The sequence below is a fragment of the Felis catus genome, chromosome D1 (genome assembly GCF_018350175.1).
Source record: "Felis catus isolate Fca126 chromosome D1, F.catus_Fca126_mat1.0, whole genome shotgun sequence".
Lineage (NCBI taxonomy): Eukaryota > Metazoa > Chordata > Mammalia > Carnivora > Felidae > Felis > Felis catus.
The window spans coordinates 93,216,864-93,243,701 of record NC_058377.1 but is presented as its reverse complement, the minus strand read 5'-3'; the positions used below and the strand labels follow the sequence as shown (position 1 = coordinate 93,243,701).

Here is a 26,838-nt window from a genome sequence, read left to right as displayed (position 1 = left end):
GGAATATTTATCTTTATTTTGCAGATGGTGAAATTGAGGCACAGGGTCTTGATGACATAATGGGAATTAGCAGAGCTGGGATTTGAATCTAGCGAGTCCCAGTCCAGAGTTCACCCGCTTTACAGTTAAAGCAACACTGACTAACCCCACACTAATGGCTATCACAATATCCTGTTTATTTTTAATAGTTTTTACCATGTCACTAAGCATTTTGTATTTACTTAATGTTCTTTCTCACCTTTCACCAAAATATAAATTTCTTGAGGGCAAGCACCATGCTGTCTTTTCTATCATTCCATCACAGGATGTAATACTTTTCCTGTTACATAGTTGGTACTTAATATGTTTTTGCAAAACTGAATTAGGGTAGTAGAATACAGGTACAGCATTGCTAATTATGTTTCTCTCATTGACCCATATCAATCCACTGTCAAAAGGGAAGCCACAAGGACTGGATTAGTGAATCTATGACATTCTCCACCACCTGTGAGTTACATCTGATATCACAAGAACTCCATCAGGGGTTTACTGTGGCATATTTTAACATCTGACAATGTTATGGAGAAAGCACTCCTCAGATTTCATCTATTCTCCATAATATTACCAGAGTGATATTTCTTAAATCAGAATTATAGGCAATTCAATAAGACAAGAAAATGAAATGAAAGATATAATGATTGGGAAGAAAGAAAGAAAACTTTCTTTGCAGAGGACTTTATTTATTAGAAGGTCTGAAAGAATCAAAAAGCTCCTTTCTAGGAGCTTTCACTAATAAGTGGTAATAGCAAGGTTGCAAAATACAAGGCTAATACACAAAACTCAATCTTTTCCCCATATACCAGCAATGAACAAATGGAATTTATAATTAACCACATATTACAAAAATGATATAGTTAGGTATAAATCTAACAAAATATGTGCAAAATCTCTATGAAGAAAACTAAAAATCCCTGATCAAAGTTATCAAGAAGAACTGAACAAAGGGACAGATATTCAATATTGAAAGAAAGGCTCAATATTGTCAAGATGTCAGCTCTTCCCAATCAGATCTGTAAATTCACTGCAATTCCAAGGCCCCTGGGTAGCTAAGTCTGGTGAGTGTCTGACTTCAGCTCAGGTCATGATCTCGCGGTTTGTGAGTTCGAGCCCTGCACCAGGCTCAAACTGTCTGACAGCCAGAGCCTGGAGCCTGCTTTGGATCTGTGTCTCCCTCTCTCTCTGCCCCCGTCCCCCCCCCCCCGCTCACACCCACTCTCTCTATCAAGAATAGATAAGGATAAAAAAAATAAATAAAAATTCCAATGAAACTCCCAGCAAGTTTGGAAATTCCCAACTGATTCTCAAGTTTATGTGAAATGGCAGAAGACATGGAATAGCCAACACAGTGTCGATGGAGAAAAACAAAGTCGGAGAACTGACACTACTCAATATCAATACTTACTATAAAGACCATGACATATTGGTGAAAGAATAAACAAATAAAATAGAGAATAGAGAACTCCGAATAGAATAGAAAATAGAGAATAACAGAATAGAGAGCTCAGCTATAGACCCACATAAATATAGTCAACTGAACTTTGACAAAGGAAAAAAGGCAATACAATGGAGAAAATGTAGTCTTTTCAACAAATTGTGCTGGAACAACTGGACATCTACATGCAAGGAAAAAAAAGAAACAAAAAGAAAAAGAGAAAAATGAAGAAAAGAAAAAGAAAAGAATCTAGACAAAGACCTGGCACCCTTCACAAAAATTAGTTCCAAATGTATCATAGTCCTAAATGTAAAACGCAAAACTTTAAAACTCCCAGAGGATAACATATGAGAAATCCTAGATGACAGTGGATATGGCAGTGACGTTTTACACAAGGAACCAAAGGCACGATCTATGAATGAAATAAATGATAGGCTGAACTTCATTCAAATTAAAATTTTCAGCTCCAGGAAAGACACTGTTGAGAGAATGGGGACAGGCCACAAATTGGGAGAAAATATTTGCAAAAATCACATCTGATAATAAGTTAGTATATAAAATATAAAATATAAGTTAGTATATAAAATATATAAAATACAAAAGAACTTTCAAAATTCAACAGTAAGAAAACAAGCACCCCATTAAACATAAGCCTTATCAAAGAAGATATACACATGACAAGAGGCATCTGGGTGGTTCAGTCGGATGGGTGTGTGACTTCAGCTCAGGTTATAATCTCGTGGTCAGTGATTTCTAGCCCCATATCAGGCTCTGTGCTGATGGCTCAGAGCCTGGAGCCTGTTCACATTCTGTGTTTCCCTCCCTTTCTTTGCTCCTCCTCCGTTCGTGCTCTGTCTCTGTCTCTCAAAAATGAATAAACATTAAAAAAAATTAAAAAAAGAAGATATACAGATGACAAACATATGAAAAGATGCTCCCCATCATACGTCATCAGGGAAACACAAATTAAAACAATAAAGAGATACCACTACAGACCTAATAGAATGGCCAAAATTGAAAACACTGGCAACACTAGATGCGGCAGGGATGTGGAACCATAGAAACTCCCATTTATTGCTAGTAAGAGTGCAAAATGGTACAGCCAGTTTGGAAGACAGTTTGGTAGTTTCCTACAAAACTAAATCATACTTTTATCATGTGGTTCAGCAATTGCATCAGGTGGTATTTACCCAAAGAAGTGAAAACTTAGATCCACCCAAAAACCTACACACAGATGTTTATAGCAGTTTAATTCATAAGCGACCAAACTTGAAAGCAACCAAGATGTCCTTCTGTAAGTGAAGGGATAAATTGTGGTAAATCCAGACAATGAAATATCATTCAGCACCAAAAAGAGATAAGCTATCAAGCCATACAAAGATATGAAGGAAACTTAAATGCATATTTTTAAGTGAAAGAAGCCAATCTGAAAAGTTTATGTATTCTATAAACCCAATTATATAACATTTTGGAAAAGGCAAAACTATGGAGATAGTAAAAAGACTAATGGTTTCCAGGGGGTGGGGGAGGGGAGAATGAATAGGTATAGTGAAGAAAATGTTTAGGGCAACAAAACTACTCTGTCTGAATATGCAATGGTACTTCAGTATACATTTGTCAAACTTCATAGACTTTACAACAACAAGAGTGAATTCTAATGTGAACTATGAAATTTGGGTGATAATGATGTGTCCATGTAGGTTCATTAATTGTAACAAATGTACCATTGCAGTGTGGGATATCCATAGTTGGAGACGTTTGGCATGTGTAGGGATAGGAGATATATTTCTCTTTATTTCCTGTTCAGTTTTGCTGTGAACCTGAAACTTCTCTATACGATAAGAATTATTAAAACAAACAAACAAACAGACTACATCAGAATTTCTTCACCTGCACCATTTTAAGGATGGTACCAAGCTCTTAAAGCTAGCATATGATATCTATCTCTCATAAACTTGTCCCTGACCATCTAACCATGCATGCTAATTTGTTACACCCAAACATGTATGCGTACACAGACACACACACACACCCTTAAGCCACCTCTCACACCGATCAGTTAAAACTTCTTGTTTATTTAAGCAAAGATGTGGTCTTATGTATAGGCTCTCCTCTCTGGTGAGATTTCGGCTTTGCTTTGATTGACTAATGCCTACTTCTCTTTCAAGCCTCGTTTCTTCAGAAGCCATTCTTGATTCTCCTCCAGTCTTATTCAGGTGTCTCTCACTGCACCCAGTATGTATCTTCTTTCATTACAGAACATGTGATATTCTATAATTGTTTATATATGTGACTGTATCCTTCAATACAAGATGAGTTCCTTGAAGTAGAATCTGTGTTGTTTTAGCACAGTTCTGTGTCCATAGTAGGTGTTCGAGAAATATTTGTCGGATCATTTTAATGGGGGAAAAGAAAGGTGGAGCAGTAAGTGCTGATCCCAGAGCATTCTCGGGACTGACAACCATCTATGGCAAACTACCCTTCAGGGAAGGTGTGTGTCATTGCTGGAGGCATTTTACATATTTAATGAATAGGGCCAACTTCATTCCCTGGTGATGTCAATATGGCATCTTTCACCAGCCTGAAAATCCTCTGGCACTGAAAATACACAAAGTCTGGAAGCTGTTTATAAGACTGAGAAGGTGAGTCAATAGACTCTGTTCCAAGTTGGCAAGAAGGGACATAGTCCTAAACATCTAAAGCTCCATAATTCACATTAAGCTTCTCATTAATTTAAATGTTAATGTAAATGTAAAATATGTTGTATTGATTTAGAACTATTTTTGTATGAATATTGCATAACTGAGCTTTCTAACAGCAGAATCCAAAAGGACATCCCTTCACATCAGCTTACGATTAAGAAAAAAAGTGAGGCTTTCTATTTTTCACTCTTTTTATTGTGTAAAATCCTTTGTTTTAGTTACAAGTTCTAGCTATGAGAAGCTATGAGAACTTCTGCCTTTGAGTGCAATTGATTTGGACAGTCTTGAGCAAAAAGATCAATTTCTGAATCTCTTCTTTCACAGTAATACACATATAACTTCAAATACGTATAGAGATTAGTATCTTTCCCATGTCACTGAGGAGAAACCTAGTCTTTATGACCATGCTGGCAATTTCACTCTATTCTGTTAGATTTCATCCAGAGTCTCCTTTCATTGGGATTTATGTTTCCTTACTTAAAAGAAAAACACAATTTTCAAAGAATGTTTCATTATGTTAGGGTCACTGTAATGAGTGATGAGATTGATAACTGGAAATTTTTGTATATGCTTACTTAATCTGTGCTGGACCTTGATGCAAAGTGTTTTATATAAATATTTTTTTCAACGTTTATTTACTTTTGGGACAGAGAGAGACAGAGCATGAACGGGGGAGGGGCAGAGAGAGAGGGAGACACAGAATCGGAAACAGGCTCCAGGCTCTGAGCCATCAGCCCAGAGCCTGACGCGGGGCTCGAACTCACGGACTGCGAGATCGTGACCTGGCTGAAGTCGGACGCTTAACCGACTGCACCACCCAGGCGCCCTGCAAAGTGTTTTATAAAAAGTGCTCATGGGGCACCTGGGTGGCTCAGTCATTTAAGCATTCATCTTTTGATTTTGGCTCAGGTCACGATCTCATGGTTTGTGAATTTGAGCCCTGTGTCGGGCTCTGCTTGGGACAGTGTGGAGCCTGCTTGGGATTCTCTCTCTCCCCTTTATCTCTACCCCTCCCCTGCCGGGGATATAATATAAATATTATATATTTATTATTTATTTTTATTTGTAAAGTGCTCATGTGATCCCTAAAGCAGTGCAGAGACGTGGCTACTCTCATTAACCTGTTTTAAGGATTAAGAAAGTGTCCCATGGAGAGATTAAGCCTTTCCTAAAATTCCACAAGCAGAAAGAGTGATGTTGCTTGCCCAGGACTCAGGGTGGTCTGACCCCATGGTCTTTCTCATAACCACTAAGCATTTTGGGTCTCAAACCACACAATGCTACAGACACATATAAACCTAGAACAGTGCATTCTGTTTTTAAGAGATACATATAAGCATACAGTTGAGGATTCCATTATACTACTGAGAAGCTGGGTGGGTGGGTGATATCCAGAAACCCGGTTTCTAATTTGTGGACACCTTGTTTCTTACTTCTTTCAACTAAACACTGTGAAATTTGAATTAATTGGTTTGTGAAGCTTCTTCCAGCCCCACATTCTATGACTTTGTATAATGATTCACTTTGTTCTGATCAACAAACCCTCTGCCCAGTTCTTCTCTGTACAACCACCCACCACGATGCTTTCTTGCATCCAATGCCTCTGCCCCTGCAGGCAGCCCCACCTAGCTCAGTTTTCTGTACAAAGATAGAAAGTAAGCATCCTGCTATCAACACATGTCTTTGAAACATGCTAAATATCAGGCAGAAAACTCAGGCTAAAAGATGGATAAGGCATTTTATTCCCCTGAACGTAGAAATGAAATACAAAAATCATAGTCCTGGGGAAAAATCAGACAAGGCCTTCCTATATCAAAATTACATTAACCAGTGCATTCAGAGGCTCACATAAATAACAGGCCTAAGAGAACCTGTTGAAATGGAGTATTTACTGGCCTAGTGTGGCCAACAAACTTTGTAATATCAAGATATATGGGATAGGAAGGAGGACTGCTCTGGAATCACACAGACCTGCTAACTTGGCCACCTTTTACCTCTTTCTGGGAAACTGACTCATGCCTCAGTTTCTTCACCTATAAAATTAAGCTCCTACTTCAAAATTTTTATAGGGTGATTATGAGGCTTAATCTGTAAAATAATGTAGGTAGCTTATCCATGTCAGAAATCTGGTACAGGTTTATATGAGTCTCCATTGTTCTAATAACAACCAAAAGAGCTCATGGTTTAGTTTTTAAATTATCTTTGTAAGTGGTAATTTCAGCTATCACTCAGTTCCCAATTTTAAAAATTGCTTTGTTTTTTGCAAAACAATTACATATGAAACACCAATTAGGTATGGCTATTTCACCAAGAGACATTTCTCCCCTTTGGGAAGTACCTGAGGGTGTGGGCAAGTCATGGTATAATGACAAATTCTGTAAAACAGCTTACAACTTGCCATACTTTTCCAGCTTCTTCCCTTCAATATTAGGGCAGCAGAAAGATAGACAGAAAGTGAACCAATGGTCATAAGGTGCCAATGTATCATGAATCCTAGGAGTTACAAATAAAATTTTATTCAGCTCCCTGAGATATACAATTGATTTTTTACAAAATCAATAGATGAACCTGAAAGTAATTGACTACAGTCACCTTAGTATCATTTAACTATAAGTAACTAATTGTCCAGCAAAGATTGAAGCTAGCAATTAGGAACATATGATAAATTTATAAAAATTCAGGTTTTTTCTAGCATGATAGTTTTGTTACTGCAAACTCTCTCTAACCATTCTATCTACATCAAACCACATCTTTAGAAGAAAAGTTATCACAGAATTTAAAAGATGGAAGGGGCCTCAGTAGCAATTTTGTACAAAGCCCTTATTTTTTCATATGAAGTGATTAAGACCTAGTGATGTTTGGACACGCAAAATTAACTGGCTAATTATGGCAGGATTATTAATTGAATCTAGTTCCAGTTCTCAATTCAGTGCCTATATTTACTCATTTTCTTGTTGCTATATCAAACTGAGAAATCTGTAAATTACAGTGTATATTCTATAGTTTTCTGTGTTCATTTGACCATTAGGTTTGAAATAAAGCAATAATTATCTGTATAGTTGGAACTCATGACAGAAGGATGAGGTAAGAACAAGAAGTCTCTCAAATATATGTTCAAAAAGGTACCTATAGATAAAAAGCCTATGTATGGAAACCAATTTGACAATACATTTCATAATTGAAAAAAGAGCCTATGGCACATTTCAATAATACAATGCAATGAATATTGACAAAATAAGACTAACAAATCTAGGATGGATACACTAAACAAACTATATATATACAACTATATATATGCAACTATATGTATACATATATATATATAATGCATATGTATCATACACATATATACGTATTATATATAGACCCATATATGTATCTATATATATATATGTGTGCATATATATGTATATGTATATATATATATATATATGTGTGTGTGTGTGTGTGTGTGTGTGTGTGTGTTTATGTTAGAAAGAGGAATATTTCATCAATTCATTCTATTGGGTGAGTTTGGCAGGCAGGAATGTCTACCCTAAATTTGTTCTCATTCATATAACATGGTTTAAAAATATATCTGTGTTGTCTCACTCCAGGTGTAAAATAAACATCATCTGCCGAAATCCCGAGCACTTCTTTAAATTCTTTGGGTTTTCTCAGGAAGATCAGGACCTGTTGGAGAAATTTTGATAAGGTAAGTTCCAAGCTACTAATCTATTCTCTGGGGGCTTCCATTCTAGCTGCCCAAGTTCAAAACAAAGTGAGGTTTAAGAAGTCAAAAGAACAGGCAAATGGAAAGATGGATGCCATTTTTATTAATAATGCAGATAATATCTAAGGATGCTGTTTCAATGCTTGGCTAAAATAGACTCTGTAACATTGAATCTAAGAGTTAGATAGATTCACTCATCCAGGCCCAGGAAGTGCTGGGCCACAGCAGGCTCCTCTGATATGGCAGCCTGGCCATTAAATTTCCAGCATGAAGTAGCAGATATAAGGCAGCCTACACTAAAGATACAGGTGAATAGAATAGGTTAAATGATAAGTGACAAAGTCTTGCTCCTGAGTTCACCAAATAAACAACTATAATGACCAAGGAGAGGAGAGAGTAAATAAATGGAGTAAAAAGAAGCCAAGAGGCTTTCTATGGTGGAATTTTCTTCAGATGGAAAAAAAATGAGAAAAGAGAATAAATATTCTTCCCTCATACCACTGAAGAATAGGAGTGACCTGTAAAACAGAAGAAGGTCCATTAGAAGTTGCATCAGGACTTTATTAAACTAGTAGCACACCAAGAGAATTTCTCCTGGGTGATGAAGACAACCACAGCACTCTGATTTCTCCTGCTTTAAGGATATTCAAACCAGATTCAAGGAAGAATTGTTGCCAATGGTTTGTTAGAAGTCATGTGTTTTCAGAATCTCAATGGGCATGTTGTCTGTATTGTCATAAAGCAGATAAGTATATGGTAGACATCTGCATTAATGGTTTTAATTCATAAAGAAAGCCTACCAGATAATGTTTGATTTTTCAAGCATATTATTAAATTATTCTTTAAAGAAGGTGTGGAAGGAACAGTTTAGGAAGTAAGTGAGCTTAGGTAACTCCTCAGGGTGCTTATCTCAGTGAGAATTTATAATTGTAACTTAATGAATCATCAGTGTTATTTGGCTTTATGTGTTGGTAAAAATAAAACCAAAAAATGGAACTTATTAAAAGAATAGAAAAAGAACTATAAGCTTGAATGTAAGAGTAAAATAATAAACCTGGTAAAGGATTTTGAACAAAGCCAACCATCTGCAGACATTCTTGGTCATGGGATCCGCTTAATACTTTGAACTGGATGATGCCTCTAGAATGAAGAAATGCTATTTCATTTACATTTATGTTTCTTTATCTGAGATTCAAGATCACGCAAGAAAAAAATTGATTTCTTTTGGTCATTTGAGTTAGTCTGATTTTGGTGATATCTTTGCCCTTTAGCTATACTAGCTAAGGATTAGCCAAGGAAAAAATATAATGGATTAGAGCAACTTTGTCTCCTATAATGGAAGGACAGTCATCTGGATTTACCAATACACCATGAATACATATCATGGGGAAGAATTAATCATCAAAAATGAGATAAGATATCATCATGAAAGAGGAGTCTATATTTGATATTAGTTGATACTCAACACTTCATGGAATACATGGTGTATCATCTATTAACATGAGTAACCCACAAAAATGTAAGGGGTACACTGACATTTAGAAAGCTGATTATTAGCAAAGGTCTCTTTCATATATCCTTAAAGAATGATAAGGAATGTTGGGGTGTCCAGGTGGCTCAGTCGGTTAAGCCTTTGACTTCGGCTCAGGTCATGATCTTGCAGTTTGTGGGTTCAAGCCCTGTGTCGGGCTCTGTGATGACAGCTCAGGGACCAGAGCCTGCTTGCTTTGGATTTTGTGTCTCCCTCTCTGCCCTTCCCCGACTTGCACTCCCCACCTCCCAAAAATAAACATTAAATTTTTTTAATGAATAAAAAAAGAATAACAAGGAGGGTCAACTAAATTTGACACTCAAAACTTATACTTCTGTAAGTTATTATGAAAGTATGATTAAATCTATAAAGGTCCTGATCCTATCTTATATTCACTCTGAAAGGAAGGGCTATCCCTTGTCATCAAACCTATGCTCCTACAGGGAATACGGACTTCTGATATTTAAAGGAGGAGCCTGGTTTCTCCCTCCATCCCATTCAAGTGTGGAATGGGAGACCTTTTGATTTAAAATATTCTGCTAGCTATATGTAACCAAAAAAACAAAAACAAAAAACAAAGAAACACAGCCTAGTGTAATCTTGACAATGGGTATCTAAAACCATGCTTGAACTAAAGAAACCACAGAAGACAAATGGGAAGGAAAATTTAGTCATTGAGAAGGTGATCTCAAGAAGGGACATGTAGAGTGGTCCAACTACATTTCAGTGCCTAAAGGTTTGGAAGTCAGGAAGCATGACCATAAATGCACATGTTGAGGAACTTGTTTGACGTGTCTGCTGTTGTCAGTGAGGTATGAATTGGATAGACATGAGGCCATGCATGTAATCTGTTTTCAGCCCTACAATTTGGATCCATGGCTTCCTTCTGCTGAGATGCCAGATTAGATACCCAGCTATAATTATATCCTGGGGAAAGTAAAAGCCATTCAGTAAAGGGACTAGTCCCCCAAAACAAATAAACAAAAATATACTGAAAAAGAGAACAGAAACAGTAAGGAAATAGAAAGACTGGGGCTTCCCTGGGGAAGCCAAACCTAAAAATCCTTCACAAAACAAAGACCTTTAGAGAGGGATAAAGTGGTCCTAGGTCAGTAGGGTTACCTGCTGCAGAAAGGGACAAATGAAAAATCCTAATTTAGGACCCAGAGTTTAAGACCTAAAATTTCCTCCAGATTAAGTACAACCAAAGATGTGCTCATTGCTGATGTTAACAAATGTTCATTGAAATAAATCATTTGAATGGATAATTAGATTCATTATAAATTGATGAGACTATTTTCTAAAATATACATGTTTGTCCTTCTAGTTTAGAATGAGTCAATGAGTTTTTTTTTCCTTTTCCTCATATCCTCAAAACCTTAATAATATCATTCATTTAGCATATTAGGAGACAGAAATGAAAAATAAAATCACAGGTAACTAAAGAGAAAGCTTGTCCATCCCTGGTAGACCTATCCTAAACAATATGACCTCAGAAGTTCAAGGCTATTTGGTTTCTGGGCACCAAAAAAACACAGCATAATAAAATTAGATGATAGTGAAAACAGCCTAACTTTAATTTTTCCTTGAGATTTGTCAACTTTCTAATCACATTTACACCAGTTAGTAAAATGATTGGATAACAGGTTCTAAAGAAAAGTTTGTATCATCAGGGAAATATTCCAAGAAACTTTTGCAAAAATATATTAAAATCTTAGGGGAGATCAGAAAATATAACTACCCCTTGGATTAACTATCACAGCTCTTCCCTTATGTTGTGTATTAAGTACTGGCATGCAGACTTTTGTCGCATTTGGAATTTTTATCTTAATAGGAATTGGCCCTATCAGCATTTAAGTTTGTTTCTGACTTCTGCTTGCTCATAGAAGGACTGAGAATTATTGTCTTCTATAAAGGTGGTTAAATGGACAGAGCAACAGATTGTAACAGGCTTCAAATAGTCTTGTCAGGTTTGTGATTCATATACAAAAACTAGACGTCTATGCAGTTAAGTTGCAGTGACTGTTCCTTTATGATTGACATTTTTATTTAGGAACAAATAGAGTTCCACTTATTCCTGGAAACATATCTATAAATTAGATCCTCCAACGTCTAAAATGAGATACGTAATTTCAAATGAAACAATATTATTGCCTCAATCTAAAAAGAACTAAAAGGATATTTGCTATTATCACATCCATGGGAATTTTTTTGATAAAAAAATATAGCTTTTTCCAGTTTGGGTTGTCTCTGAAATGTGGCTGTATTGGTAGTGACTGAAATAGTTATTAGATCTGATTCATAGAGTTCTTGGTAATAGAAAAAGCATGCCCACATTCTCATGACTCAGGCCCTAGTTAACAAATTCTTATACCATACATCTAATGATATGAGATGTCTCCTCCTTGGCCTTTAAATTAAAAACTGAATTAAAACACCCAGTGATGGCAAGAGTATAAACAAAGAGCATTTTTATAAAATGCTATTGAGAGAGTTACTTGGTGTAACCCTTGCAGAGACCAATAGGGCATTCTATCAAAAGTCGTTAATAGTCAGACTGTCCCTAACATTTCCTTTTCTAATATTCATCCTAAAGAAATCAGTGGCCGAATGGGTTAAGACATTGTACATGCACAATCATTGGAGCATTGTAAATATCAGAAACAACCTATATATATATGGCAATAAAGGACTTGTTGTAATATGTCCTAATGATATAATAAGACACTATACAGTCATTAGTGATGATGCTGTTGCTCCAAATGTATAGACATGGAGATATTATTTATATTATTAATTTTAAAAATCTGATTATAGCAAATTATGTATGTTACCAGCAATTTATATATTATGTATTTATATAATGCATAGATATGTATAGAAATATCTGAGTGATGAGATTTTGACTTATTCTTTTCATATATATTTTCTGATGAAATAGACATGGAAAACAAATTGAAAAAATAAATTGTAAACGAAAGGAAAAGATTTTCAAAGGGTAAGAAATGACCCTTTACATCCATTAAAAGACACGTACACATACTATCTTTTTATAATCCATATTGTTTTCATACCAGAAGGAGGCCTGAGTAGGAGGTCAATCTGTGGACCTACCATGTTTTCCCGGGAATGAGGCTGAACTATGACTCCTATTGTCCTGGTTTATAACAGTGACAATATCCCTTGCCTGTTGTTATGAGGACTGTGACCTCTAGCAATATGCTAAAAAGCAAGGGGAAGCAGGGTGAAAACTAATATAAACGACACAGTTGATCGTTTACAAATAGGACTAAACAAGAAGAATGCCAGATATAATTCCCAGAGCCAGAGATTAAAAAGAGACATTGGAGATGGTTGTAAGGGGAAGGCAATAATACACACTATGCATGTTGCTCAGCAACAAAGTGAAGCCAAGATTACTACTGTCGTGCTAGGTGTTTGGGGGCTCAGTGAAAGGAGTGCATGATTGGCAGAAGGACTGCATGACAGACTCACAATTCTACAATCCTGTAAAGTGCAGAAGAAAGTGTTCAGGGGAGGTGGAAAGGCCCTTATATAACCAAAGTCCAATCTCTGTAAGCAACTAAATGCTCAAGTAAATACCCTTCAGGCGAAGTCCCCTACTCTTTCATCTAGACTGTCGACCCTACCCCTTTCCCTGGGATGTTGAAACCACCACCACACTGCATCATGGAACAGTTAGTATCCCTGAGGTGAAGAATGAGTCCTTGGCACCCAAGGCTAAGACAGGAGCAGCCCAGTCTTTCAGCTGTTGGTTCCTTGGAAATTGCTTTTCACTTAGCATTCTTGGATGGATCTGTGTTGGTGTCATGAAACATTGGGAATCCCTTGAAGAGGTTTTGAATGGGTCTGTTCTGGAGGAGTCTATTTACCCCAGTCTACTTAGTTAACCATCTTGATAAAAATGGCAAGTAAAAATAAAGGAGGAAGGGCTTCCTATGCATATAACTAGACCTAAGCCTCTTTGCAGAAATTATCTCAGTGAATCTTCACAACACCCTTTCTACCTTCCTTTCAAAGTTAAAGAGGAGTTAACTAACTTGGTCAAGGTCATTCAAATAGAAAGGAGGGGTGCCTGGGTGACCTAGTTGATTAAGTGTCAGACTCAGGTCATGATCTCATGGTTCGTGAGTTCAAGCCCCACATTGGGCCCCGCGCTGATGGTGTGGAGCCCACTTGGGATTTTCTCTTCCCCTCTCTCTCTCTGCCCTGCCCCTGCTCACTCACTCACGTGCACTTTCTCCCTTTCAAAATTAATAAATAAACTTAAAAAAAAGAAGAAGAAAGAAAGAAGATGGGTATGGGATTAAAATCTAGGCAGTATTATTCCAATTGTAATCGTTGGCAGCTCTCCTGACTCTCGTAGAACAGAACACATTCTAGTGTTTGCGGATGACTATTGTTTAACGTAACAGTAATCCTTTGAAAATACTGACATCAGATGTAACCAAGCAAAAGGCACCCAGGACTCAGGATTTTGATTTTTCAGATATTCTTTTTGTAACAGAAGAGGGCAGTTGGTGAATTAGAACCTCGTTCTTCTTCCTTAGTTTTCTTCTTTTGCACAGCCATGATAAATAGCAATATATGAGTGAACTCCATAGCTTTAAAAGGGAAAGACATCTGAAAGAATCCAGCACTGTACCAGAATATTGTACCTGAAGGGGGGAAAGCACACCCTTAAGCATGCTGTATTTGGTAAGTGGTAACCATTTGGAAACAGAGGTGAAATGAAAATTACCTGCTAAGTCTCAGCCATTCTACAGCACATTTCAGCCGAGAATGCTTAAAACTAAAATACCCGAGAAGGCAAGCTATTTGCAGTTATATTTGTACGTGATCTTATTTTCTCTGTGTGCGAGGAGAGATTTCCCTTCGAGGTTGTCACTGTTACCATTGAGCGCTCACTCACTCATTCAATAAATGTTTATTGAACATGTACATCATGCCAGAGAGCTGAGCACTGGGGTTACCCAGGTGAATAAATGTTCTCTTCTGTGGAGCGAAGCAAGGACAGACCCCAGGATCTTAATATCTTAATAGTATATGGTAGAGACGAGAGGAACAGATGCACATTAACATAAAGATATATATGCTTGCCCACATATACGCATATGCTATCTTACCACACTGCAGGAGGGAAATATCAATCACACTGAAGATATTAACAGAATGTCTGGGTGGCTTCCACCTCGATCGCAGAAGATTTCATGGATGAGTTGAGTTTTGAAAAGTTTTGGGGAAAAAAAGAATAAAGTATTGTGGCACAGAATGTGGAAACATTTTCTATTTTGGCAGAGATAATTTCACAGAGAATCTGAAGAGTCCTCAGCATCATGAAGGAGTATAATTTGAATTAGGAAACAGCTCAGGTAAAACCCCCAGGTAGGAATCAAATATCAGACTTGATGTGTATATTTTTTCAGAGTATTTCTTTTTTTTTTAATTTTTAAATATTTATTTCTGAGAGAGAGGGGGAGCCAGACTGTGAGTGGAGGAGGAGCAGACAGAAAGGGAGACACAGGATCTGAAACAGATTCCAGGCTCTGAGCTATATAAGCACAGAGCCTGACCCAGGGCTCAAACTCATGGACCGAAGATCATGACCTGAGTTGGAGTTGGATGCTTAACCGACTGAGCCACCCAGGTGTCCCGTGTTTTTTCAGAGTATTTCTAAGTGAAGTCTTAGAAACAAAATTAGTCTTAGAAACAAAAGATCCCCTTCAGGTCCTTCATTTGGAATGTAAAGTCTTTGTATATGAAATGATGTGTAACTATTACACTTCATTGTAATAAATAAAAGTAAGCCAAAACCATTTTTAAAGGCTTAGGCCTTAGATCAAACAGGGTTAAAGTCCCTGCTTTGCAAATTACTTTTTAAACTTGAAAAAAGTACTTACTTCTCTTGCCTCCAGGTTATTTATGAAAGGAAGGTTACTGTGCGTCACTGCATGCAAAGAACTTAGCACACTGGCACATAGTACATGCTCAGTAAATGTAAGCTAGATTATTATCAAGAATGCCTCTTTGCAGTTTTATTAAGAATATAACATAAAAGTGATGTGTGCACTGACTGATGCAATTTGTTTTTTGCTTCAATAAAACAAGTGTATTGAGACATCACCGTATCCTAAAAATTATGGCAGACAGTACAGTACGGTGATGGACAGGGTTGAGTCCTACCTGCCAGGGCCTCTGAGTTTATTTAGGTCCCATTTTAAGCAAACCACAATGGCTATCTGGGGTTCCTATTTGCTCTTTATTTACCTATTAATTCCAAAGAAATTCAAAGATCCCTATAGGATATTTTGGTCATCAGAAACCATTTCAAAATGCCTCTAGAACAATGTAGTATTGAATTACTTTTGCACTTAAAAAATGTTCCCGTTACTTAGATACTTTTACCTTCATTAACATAGGATCCCCGCAGACGTCAGTGAAGTAAACCCAGGGCTGGAGGGGATGAGTGGAGGGGTGAGGAGAGTTTTGGAGGGAAGTGATAATTCAAGGATGTAAATGACTTGCCCAAGCACACAGGACTAGTGAGAAAGGAATTCTTCTGCAGTAAATTACCTCTGTACAGAACGAAAGAGTCCTCTCTTTTTCCTCAGAGCCCAGGTGGGGCTAGGCCTAAGGAAGTAGATCAGTATTCGGCCTGTGCCCGTGAAATTCTCAGCTTCTTTTACGGCCACCCTTTCCCTTATCTGGTCAAAAACAACTCCTCACCACTTGTAGGTTGCTGTACAGCCATTAAGATTACACCTCTGCTCTTTCTTCTGTTTCCTCCTCAGACAAAAATATTCTGTCCTGCACTAAAAGGTGGTGTATCCAAATAACAGAGTATCATTTGGTAATAAAAATGAATGAATACCAGGATATCCTATGATATGGATGAACCTTGAAAACATTATGATCAATGAAAGAAACCAGACACAAAAGAATCACATATGATATGATTCCACTTATATGAAATATTGAATATGATACAGATATAAGTCCATATCAATATGAATATAGAATAAGCAAATCTATAGAGACAGAAAGTAGATTAGTGGTTGACGAAGGCAGGATGAGGGGGATGGGGAATGGCCACTAATGGCATAAGGAGTTTCTTTTTGAGATGACAAAATGTTCTAAATGAGACTGTGGTGTGGTTGCACAGTTTTTAGTGTACTGAAAACCTTTGATTTTTATGTTCAGATGACTTATTTGTATGGTAGGTGGATTCTATTTCAATGAAACTGTTAAACAAATAATAATCGTGGGAATGGCCAACATTATTATAACCATGTCATATTTGCATGTGGCAAATATTTTACATATGTTAACTTTGCATATGTTGAATTCTCAAAACAACATTCTTATGCTGGTTGTATTTTTATTCCCATTTTTTTTTTAATGAGCAAGCAGAGAGAAAGCTAATCTTCCAGTCACACAGTTAGTAAATGACAGACTTAGGCTCAGGAAGCCTAGTTTCAGAATTCTGCCCTTTCAACTGCTTTGCTATTCACATGCTTTCGACAGTCTTCCTTTGCCCTTATATCTCTGTGTTCTGAGCACATGGAAGCAGTTCCTGTGCCCGGATTCCCTCCCCTTGCATGTATTTGTATGTTTTCTGTCTTCACTTTCATTTTTCCCCATAGATAAGGTATAATTGGTATACAATAAACTGAACACATTTCAAGTGTATAATTTCATAAGTTTTGACATGTATAACATTGTAAAACCATCACACAGTCAAGATAATCTAATCAGAATAGTAAACTTATGCATCATCCCCCAAATGTTTCCTCATGCTCCCCGGCCCTCCTTCTGGCCTGATGTTCCCGCCTCCAGTTCATTCCAAGCCACTGCTGATCATTTGCTGTCACTTACAGAATCATTTTTATATTCTGGAGCTTTCTATTAAAGGAAGCACACAGTATGTATACCTTTTTTCTTCAGATTCTTTCACACAGCATAATTATTCTCAGACTTCCATGTTAGTGTGCGCCTAAAAGCCCATTTGCTTTCATTGCTGAGTCTATCCCATATATGGGTATGCTGCAGTTCTCTTATCATTCAGGCATTGGTGTACATTTGGATTATTTTCAGCTTTTAGCTATTGCAGATAAAAATACTATGGATACTGGTGTACAAATCTTTATAGGGACATATCCTTTCATTTCTTTTGCATAAATACCTAGGAGTAGAATGGCTGGATCATATGGTAAGCCAAACTCTTTTCTAAACTGGTTGTGGCATTTAACATTCCCAACAGCAGTGCACGGGAGTTCTAGTCCCTCCACTTTCTTGCCAACACTCTTTGATCTCAGTCATTCTGGTAGATGTGTAGCAGTATCTCATGGTGCTTACAACTTGCATTTCCCTAATCACTAATGATGTTGAACATCTTTTAATGTGCTCATTTGCCATCTATATGGCTTGTAACTTATTCACTATCTTTCTTGTATGAGTTGTCTGTGTTCTTACTATTAAGTTTTATGAGCCATATATACATATATATACATATATGTATGTATACATATATATGTATGAATGTATGCATATATGTATGTATATATGTATACATATGTGTATATATATCCTGCTTACAAATCTTTTATGAGATACATGGTTGGCAAATATTTTCTCCCAGTGTGCAGCTTATTTTTTCCTTCTCTTAACAATGTCTTTCCAAGAGTTGAACTTTTAATTTTGGTGAGGTCCAATTTATTTATGTTTCTTTCATAGATTATGCATTTGGTATCGTACCTAAAATATTTTCGCCAAACCCAAGATCACAAACATTTTTCTCCTATGTTTTCTTCTGTAAGTTTTATAACTTCACATTTTACAGTTATGCCTATGATCCATTTTGATTTAACTTTTAATGTATGGCATGTGGTATGGACCACAGTTCATAGTTTTGCATATGGGCATCTAATTGTTCTGCACTTTTTGTTGAAAAGACTATCCTTTCTCCACTGAATTATCTTTTTATCTTTGTCAAAATTCATATATGTGTGTGTATCTGTGTGTATTACTTTCTCATCATCTTTGCTTATCAAAATCCCACTTATCCTTCAAAGTTAAGTTTAGATGCCTCACACTCTAGAAAACAACCCCCAAATTTTCGTATTTATTATACTTTGTAGTCATGGTCAAGGCAAATATCACTCATATATTAACAGTGATTATCTCCAGCTGTGGGATTTGGGATGATTTATAGTTTGGCTAATATACTTTGTCAGTATTACCTGAATTTTCTACCATCAGTATTTGTACCTCATAGAAAAAAATTGATTTTATATATGTATAGTGTATTCTTTGCCACGTACTTTCACGTAGATTTTTAATGTTTTGAGTAAATAAAATCCAATACACACGGGGACACACACACACACACATGTTATTGGTTCATGTAACCAAAAAAAAAATCACAGAACAGAATAGCCTCGGCATGGAAAGATGTAGATGCTCAATAGCTAGTATGTGGAATCTATTGCTGCTAATTTCATGGCCCTTACTCTTCTTACTGCTGGCCTTTTCCTCAAAGGTAAGAAATGCCCAAACCATCACAGGATTAAGTTACTTTGGCAGTCTTGGGGATGCAGGGTAGTTCCTTTCTTATCGTTCTTGAGAAAGGTTTGTGGTTGGCCTGCCTGGTCACTTGCCCTCACACAACCAATTATGTGGACTCTGTGCTCAAGTTATTTCTCACTGTATAACTATATTAGGTACTCATTCCTACCTGAGTGTCTGAGGGTTAAGTCTGGAAAAAATAAACTGAGATGCTATATAAAAATACTAGCTAAAACACAGTAAAGTGTCTAAACTAACCAATGTCTACTACTTTCCTTTTTTATGTCACCCAAATAATCTGGTTACATAGCTATCACCCCAAATTTTAGAAGTTTGGAAACTGAGATTATTCAAGTTCACTGTCGTAGTTTTCTATAGCTTCTGTAAGAAATCACCACAAGCTCAGTGGCTTAAAACAACACAAAGCTATTATTTATGGTTCTGGAGGGGATACAAATCAAGATGTTGTCAGAGTTGACTTTCTTCTGGAGGCTCTATGGAAGAGTCTGTTTCCTTGCCTTCTCCAGCTTCCAGAGGCCTTGGTTTGTGGTCCCTTCCTCCATCTTCAAACAACTTCAAAGCCAGTAGTGTGGCATCTTCAAATTGCTCTCTCTGGAATGCTAACCCTCCCGCCTTCCTCTTACAATGATATTTGTGATTAGGGGCACCTGGGTGGCTCAGTCAGTTAAGTGTTCAACTTCAGCCCAGGTCATGATCTCTTGGTCAGAGTTCGAGCCCTGTGTCAGGCTCTGTTCTGATAGCTTAGAGTATGGAGCCTGCTTTAGATTCTGTGTCTCTTTTTCTCTGCCCTGACTCACACTCTGTCTCCCTCTCTCTCAAAATTGCATGGGTTCTGGGGATTATGATGTGGACATCTTTGCAGGGCCATAATTTGGCATAACATAGTCACTTGTATTTGGAGGTAATGTTGAGTCTTTAATCCATGTTTCCCAACTTGAAGATCTGTGTCTTTTCTACTTTATCATAACTGCATAATGTAATAGTGGTTGTGTATAAGCTTGTCTAGATTTCAAATTCTGGGAGATCAGGGAATTTCACCTACTATAGCAAATAAGAATGTGTTCGGGGGGAGAGGAGTGCTTTTTCTCTAAGACACAAGGTATAGGTAGGGAATAGAAGTTCGATTTCACTTGTAACTTGCATCATTCCACACTGGCAGTTGCCTCCTTGGACCTCCTTCTTGATTAATAAAGCAATAATATAGATTTGTTTGCATCTCCTTTATTTGATGAATTCTGTTTCTAGCAGAAGACTACGGATTCCATCAGTAGGCAAATTACTTAATAGTTTCCAAATGACAACTATAATTCTTTCTCAGCTGTTCCTACATGTGCAATGAAAAGCAGAGAACTAAGGCAGTTGCATGAATAATTTAAGCAGTGAACCTCAGTTGGCTCAATTATCTGATTATTTCTACAAGCATCTGGATATAATTTTAATTTTTTATTCTCTAATGCTTTTTTAGTTTACTTTAACATTTGTAGGCAATGCCTTTTAATAAGTCACTTATTTCTTCCATGTCCTAACTTCAGCTTAACAAACATCATTTAATGAGCAACTAATACATGCCCCAAACTGTGCTCACATCTATGGTGGCTAAAAAGACAGAAAACAAGGACTCTCTTTCTCTGGGAGTTTTCAGTCCCAAGAGAAGAGACAATACAATAACACCAATAACTATACAATATGGAATCATGTAAAGGTCATGACTGGGACACAAAAATGGTGATCAAAGTATTTACAGGGAGAGAGATCATTCAGTTTGGAAGAATTAGGGGAAACTTCTGAGAGGAGCAGTATTCTGGAGGATAGGGAAGACTTTACAAAGCAGAAGTAGAGTAAGAGAGTGTAGCAGTAGAAAGACATGCAAAGCAAGGAGGCAAGGAAACCTAGGACTAATCGTGGGAGCCATACATCCTCTGATAATACTGGGGAATGGTAAGGTACAAGCAGAGGAGGTCCCAAGAACTTAGGACTGAAAGGGACCATTTATGCCCAGCATCTAAAGGTGTCTAATTTATTCATCCCAATACCCTAGTAGTCTTCAGTATGTTTGTTGTGAGGGGATGATCAGGCAATGTCTGGAGATACTTTCCTGTAAATGGGGGTGGGCGTGAGGTGGGGGAGGGAGAAGGGAGAGTGATACTGCCATCTAGTGGGTAGAGCCAGGGCTGTTGCTAAATATCCTACATGCACAGAGCACCCCCTAAAACAAAGAATTATCGGACCCCAAATGCCAATTGTGTCACAAATTAGAAACTCTGCAATGACCTTGTGAGGTTGTAGTATTATTATTTTCCTTATGTTACAGATGAGGAAATTGTGGTTTTTTTAAGATTACAAACCTTGCCTGAGGTCATTAAAATAGTAAAAGGCCTAACAAGAATAGGGCCACATTATAGGGCATGAAGAATGTGGATACAATTAAGTAGCTAATGAGATTCTCCGAATATGGGCAGGACATGCAATGAAGCTATAGTTCAATGACATTACAAATAAAGTAAGTAAGGACGCAGTAAGCACAATGCCCTATGCATAGTAAGCGCTCAATAAATGTTCCTTGCTGCTTTGAATGATAGCTGATGCTTTCAGTGATGTGTCAGCCATTAGTGGGCTCCTCTGGGGGTAGGGAAGACCCTGGACTAAAAGTCGGTCTGGGACTAGGGCAGGTGCTCAGAGTGTGAACTGGAGAGAAAACATGTGGAGTGCACAGGAAGGGAAAAAAAAATGTTGCCCACAGAGGAACTAGAGAGCCTGACAAACCAATGAATGCATTGGTGTGTGTTGGGGGACGTTGTGAAGGTGACTCTGGTTTTGAACATGAGAAACTAATTTTCACCTGACTACCATAAAGTGAACAGCTGCTGTGTTAGGAATCATTATACTTCCTTAAAACAGACAAACTAAGACACAGAAAGGTGAAGCAATTAGTTCAAGGGCATACCACATTTTCAGATTTCTTTAGAAACTTAGGGAGAAGGAAAATTTGACCTTTTTGAAGATATAATAACTAAATCTTTATAGAAAAGATAAGGGCAAAATGACATTTTCTTTAATAATTCTTCCAAAAACGGTTTTAACATTTATTTTGCTATATATTTGTATAGATGAAAGTTATTTTAACCTCTAGCCAGGCATTCTGGCTGAATGAGATATGTGGAGAAATCAGGGAAGACTTTCCCAAAAAGCATGGAGTGAGATTCTATCTTCTTTTTCACGTTTGCTGCATTATTAAGAGAAAGCCAAGAAAATGGCCTGAGTGGCCAGATAACATGTGGAAGAGAAAAGAGAACCCATGGTAACTGAAGGCTTGGTATCAATATGAATAGTAGAAAGTACCACTAATATTGAATGAGTACCCATTAGATGCTAGCAACTGTGCTAACTATTCATGTGGCTTATTTTATTTTATTCTTCATGACTATAGGATAGATATAACCACTGATAGATGAGGTCTTTGAGGCCTAGAGAGGCTACATGATTTACCCAAGGTCATACAGCTAGGAAATAGTAGCAATATTCAAACTTCAAGTGTTGGTCTCAAGCGCCCAAGCTTTTACCCAATAGTATATATGTATGACTAGTAGTTAGGAACATAAATTCTTCCCTCTCTTTGTACTTGACAGATTATAAACAAGACTGGATGCATAGTTGCCATTCAGTGAAGCCCTGCCTAAGGGCGACCACAAAGTGGTTGCTTGAGGAACGGCACACATTCTTCTCAAATCTCCTACCTTAACTACTTACCGATGCCGCACAGTGGCTTCCAGATCTCACTATCATCGTCTTAGTGCTTCTTTCAAAAATTTGAATTCAGCATCTTCACCATGCATTCTATGAGTAGAGGATACAGCCATGAACAAGAATGGCAAGGTCTCTACTCCCAGGAACAACACAGTCCAGCAGAGATAAACAATTCCACAGAGTTCTTAAAAAGAAAATCAGATTGTTTCACACCATACAAAATAGAGTGATGTGATAGACATCGGGTGCCTACTTCAGCTTCTTGGGAGCGACGGCTTCTCTTAGACCAAGATCGGATCAGTGCCTGCAAAGAACAGGAAGGAGATGTTCTAGGCTGTGGGAACAGCTAGTGCTAAGACCCTATTGTCGGCTCAGAAAGAAGGCCGGTGAATCTGGAGAAGCTAAGTGCAGGAGCAGATGATGTAAGATAAAATTGAAAAAAGGTTAAGAGGAGGTTGGTTATGCCAGGAAAAATAGGATTTCACAAGCCAATATAAGGAATTTCAATTTTATTCCTGGTACAATGAGATGCCCTCAGGAGGATCTACCTTCTTTCACCCAGGGACTAATGTTCAAAAGGTTAGCATTTGGGATAGAGAAGATTTTAAAGATACCAAGAAAAACTAATTTTACTTTGACTTTACCAGTTAAGATTTCATATGAATAAGAGAGAAAGTGAGAGATCCCCCCCCAAAACTCTTTCAGTAGCTTCATTTATATGAAAGGCACATTTTTGACACTTCAATCAATCAGTGGGCGCCATTAATCTGCATATTGTGTTACAAGAAGCTGCCTTTCTTCTCAATTTTCCTTTCCTTTTTGTTCTTCTCAGGAAATTAATTCATGTCATTTCCATTTGAAATCCTGTGGCATTTGACTGCACAGGCACTTAGAGGCACCCTTCTATGACTCGAAGCTTAGTGTAATGGCATTGCTTGTCAGCAGAACCTTAAGAAAAAAGAGTCTGGACTGCCAGGCCCCTCAGGCCACTAAAGATACATAGAAAATGGCTGGATACAGGTCTGTAGATTTGTATGTGGGGGGCTCCAAAATAGTTGACTTTGGTGAGTGATGCTAGCAATTTGGTTCTTAAACATTTTTGCAATGATATATTTTGCTATGAACGGAACATTTGAACAAGTGTTTATAATATGTCATCAATTTCACTTTAGAATTTCACTTTTTAAAAAGGCTGTACTTGGAAACTTTGGGAGCATTTTCTGCAGTTTAATAGACTGACACACTGATTTGTTTTATGAAAGGCTGAATAATGTCAATCATACTGTTCTGTTGATCTACATGAAAACACTTCTTCAGGTGGTCCTATTCTGACAAAAGCACAAAATTTAAGAGTCCTAAGGGCCCTCAAAGGCCATCAGTGTAGCGGGCCACAGACTTTAACACTTTTCATGTCATTAACATGAGTAAATATACAGTGGCTCAACAGGGTGTTTCCAACTATTAATTTTACCGGATATTTACAGTTCAAACATTACTAAGTAAAAATTAGAAAGGAAATTATAGTTGTAAAAATGTAGGTAGGAATTAATCAGAAATTGAAGATACTTGCTTTCAATTCAACTAATTAATAGGATAAACCCACCACTTTGCCGTTACTTGTATCATTTTGCTAGAGTGGACCAGTGGAAGTTTAATCCAGGACAATGTTTGGGAATTGCTTATCCAACCTGCGTCACCTTAGAGACCCACCCACAACCACAGCCTATGCTTGAACAACTCCAATGACAATTTTACCTGGAAGCCCATTCCCTGTTGAGAGAGTTTTCTTTTTAGGAAGTGTTTCACTATGTTGCATGGAAGTTATGTATAGTCTCCATCCAGAATGTCACACATATGAACAACTGAACATACACAAATGAATAAATGACAAGCATGCACATTATTAAAATTTTGTAGATTCTAACACTTGGCATTTCTTATACCAATCTCTCCTTCTCTAACCCCAAGGCTGTTGCCTTTATTTGAATCCCTATAACCTCCCATAGTTTCCAAATTGCTCTCCAGTTGTTCTCTAATTCATCTGCATAATGCCCCTTGTAATGTCTTTTGAAAGTCCCAAACATAACGTGTTACTCCTTAACTTAATATCCCTCAATGATACCCCTTTGCTTTTTGAACAAACTCCTCCCAAAACGCCCCCCCCCCCCACACACACACAGAATCTTTGATCTGGCTGCCATGTGTAGGTTCATTTTTTGGCATTTCATTTCTTTTCCTGTCATACATTCTCCTTAAGTTTAAGTAATTTCTGTTCTCCTAAAGTACAAACAATGAATGTTTGCCACATTCTAACTCAGGACTTTACGATTCCAATCTTGCTGCTCTTGGCCCTACTCCATGTTTTGGATCAAACATACTGTCTTTTAGAGTACACACTAATCCTTTCTAAAAATGTAAGCACCTCTGGGAAATAGTGAAAAATTGTTAACACTTTGCCCAGTCACAGTATACAGAACCCACCAAAATCAGTACTCAATAAAACATTTGCACCGATATGCAGATGTGCTGACTTCGTGTCTTACTTCCTGGAGAAGGGATATACCTATGATTGAGGCCTTAGGCTCATGTAAAGACAAATAAAAAGGAAAGACACCCAAAAGGGGGATAGTCCCCTTCAAAGACAAGCTTTGTTCTGACATCATTATTTTGCCACCCTCTAACCCTAGAGATAAAAAAAAAATCAGACTTGAAAATAGAAGAAGTGAGAAAATTCAGTGGACTTTTTTATATAGCCACTAAAATAAATAAGAACAATAACAAAAATGTTGTTTTCCAGTAATATTAATAAAAATTCAAGTAGGAAGTTAAATTTCAATGCAGCATATTTTTTCTGTATCCTTTGATTTTTTTCCACCTTTATTGAGCTATAATTGGCATATAACATTATGTGAGTTCGCAATGCACGTTATCACTTAATGTATTGTGAAATGACCATCACAATAACACTTCCATAACCTCACGTACTTACCTGTGTATGTGTGTGTATGTGTGCGTGTGTGTGCATGTGTGTGTGTGGTGAGAACTTTAAGACCTACACTTGTAGCAACTTATAGGTATATAACACAATATTAGTAACCATAGTCACCATTTGATCCCTGAAACCTATTCATCTTGTAACTGGAATCTTGTACCCTTTGACAAATATCTTCCTATCGCCCCCAGCCCCCAGCGTCTGGCAACCACCATGCTCTCTCTATGAGTGCAACTCTTATAGTATTTGTCTTTCTCTCTCTAACTTATTTCACTTAGCATAATGCCTTCAAGGTCCATGCATGTTGTCAAAAATTGTCTTCTTTTTTATGGCTGAATAATATTCATATCTGTTTTCTGTAGTGGCTGCACCCATTGAAATTCCCACCAATACACAGTGCACAAGGGTTCCCTTTTCTCCACACTCTGGCCAACACTTGTCATTTCTTGTCTTTTTTTTTAAGTTTGTTGATTTATTTTTGAAAGAGAGAAAGAGGAGGCAGAGGGACAGAGAGAGAGAGAAAGAGAGAGAGGCAGGCTCTGCACAGTTAACACAGAGGCCAACGCAGGGCTAAATCTCACAAAACACGAGATCATAAACTGAGCTGAATTCAAGAGTCAGACACTTAACCAACTGAGCCACTCAGATGCCCCTCTTGTCTTTTTGAAAGTAGCTATTCTATTTTTTTCAATTTTTTTCAATGTTTATTTATTTTTGAGAGGCAGGGAGAGACAGAGTGTGAGTAGGGAAGGGGCAGAGAGAGAGGGAGACACAGAATCTGAAGCAGGCTCCAGGCTCCGAGCTATCAGCCCAGAGCCCGACGCGGGGCCGAAACCGTGAGATCATGACCTGGGCCGAAGTCGGATGTCCAACCGACTGAGCCACCCAGGCGCCCCTTTAAAAATTTTTCTTTTCAATCTTTATTTATTTTTGAGAGACAGAGGGAGAGTGAAAATGGCTATTCTAATGGGTGTGAGATGGTATTTCACTGTGGGTTTAATTCCCATTGCCCTGATGATTAGTGACATTAAGCATCTTTTCATGTACCTGTTGGCTCTTCTCTGTCTTCTTCGGAAAAAC

At 37.5% G+C, this 26,838-nt stretch overlaps 1 protein-coding gene across 5 annotated transcripts in view; it reads left to right on the top strand.

Annotated features, from left to right (window-relative positions):
• The window catches only part of LRRC4C (leucine rich repeat containing 4C), a 1,352,261-nt gene that overhangs the window by 1,152,951 nt on the left and 172,472 nt on the right, over window positions 1-26,838 (top strand). For all 5 annotated transcript variants that reach the window (XM_045039151.1, XM_023239774.2, XM_045039152.1 and 2 more), the window contains one exon: window positions 7,770-7,867. The gene's annotated coding sequence lies outside the window, so the exon portion shown is untranslated. The remainder of the gene's footprint in view (window positions 1-7,769; window positions 7,868-26,838) is intronic.